General features: G+C 38.1%; 1 long non-coding RNA gene across 1 annotated transcript in view; it reads left to right on the forward strand.

Annotated features, from left to right (window-relative positions):
- The first annotated feature begins 461 nt into the window (after nt 1-461).
- The window catches only part of LOC102299278, a 9,011-nt gene continuing 8,118 nt past the window's right edge, over nt 462-1,354 (forward strand). Inside the window, exon 1 of the long non-coding RNA XR_006053737.1 lies at nt 462-805. This is a non-coding gene — a long non-coding RNA (uncharacterized LOC102299278). The remainder of the gene's footprint in view (nt 806-1,354) is intronic.

Below are 1,354 nucleotides of genomic sequence, written 5' to 3' on the forward strand. Positions count from 1 at the left end.
GCAGACATATTGTTGTTGTCCAATGTTGTTTTTTTATGTTGCTGTAACAAGATGAGGGCTGATAAATGCCACTGCACTGCTTTGAACAGCATAAAGTCAGCAGAGTCTGCACATATAATTACAGATATTTCTGCAAAAAGTCAAAAGAATCCTGCATTATCTTTTGGTTTTGCATTTATAATACCTGCTGCAAGAGAAATAACTATGTTCTTTATATAAAAATAACAACTAACTTTTCTGGCACAACTTCACCTACTTCCAAAGTTCATAGAGAAGTCAAAGATCTGATGACTTGAAGACTCCATCGACACTTACAGTATTAAGGAACAGTTTTATTAAGTGACCAACACGTTTTGGCTTGTGGCCACGCGTATCAAAATAAAGAGTTCTGTGCTTAAATAATGAATTTAATAAAGTGATTTTCAAAATGCTTTTTAAAATGGCGATTCCACTCCTCATGTCAAAATCCATTTCCCTTTCCTGTTCGCTCAGGGATTAACATTTGGATTAGCAGTTGGATAAACAACTTCATTTTAAAAATCCTGCGGCTATTCAAATTAGCTACACCGTGGGATGTAAGGAGCTCTCTGATTGGTTGGTCAGACACAGGCTGTCTGCCAGCCTGGATTTTTCTAGCTCATAGCTTCGCCCTGCTAAGAAGCGTGTGCTTGTACAAAGGCCGTTCAGCCTCAGGATTTACACTCGGCTCGACACGGATATGTGAAGAATGAAGGGACCCTGCAGCGAAACGGAGAGCGCAACCTCTGACTAAGTGCCCGTTTACGCAGTCTGACCACCTGTGAAGGTAACGTGCTATCATGGGTAACACTAGCATCACTGCACATAGCCCCGTTATTTTAAGGTCACCTTAGCTTATGAAATTTTTACGTCGCAGTTGTACGATGTTTGTATGTTTTGTAAGCTGATGTGCTCTTCACAAATAAAGCTTTCGTTTTTCATGATGTATATTGTATTAATAATTAAATTTCATTATCTGTGTCTTTACCACACAGATGTAGATACTGTAGGTTCAGTGAATGCTTAAATTGCACTGATTAGAATATACTGGACATTCAAAGCTAAGATTCAGCGCACTGTGTTAGAGGCTGGGATTTGATGAATTCATCAAATATACAACCTTTGTCGCAGCTGTAGCTATGGAACGCCAGGACTGCCATAATGAATTAATTAAATACACCATGAAATGATTAATTAAATGTGGCAATAATGAATTAAAATTGGAAATAATTAATTAAATAAATATTTTTGACACATTTAATTAGTTATTTATTTATTTCACATCTCACAGCGCAGGCCCCGGCACACAGCTGCCATAACCCCCGCAGTACACTGA

Source organism: Haplochromis burtoni, unplaced genomic scaffold (assembly GCF_018398535.1).
Source record: "Haplochromis burtoni strain Fernald_Lab_line unplaced genomic scaffold, NCSU_Asbu1 Contig_1804, whole genome shotgun sequence".
NCBI lineage: Eukaryota > Metazoa > Chordata > Actinopteri > Cichliformes > Cichlidae > Haplochromis > Haplochromis burtoni.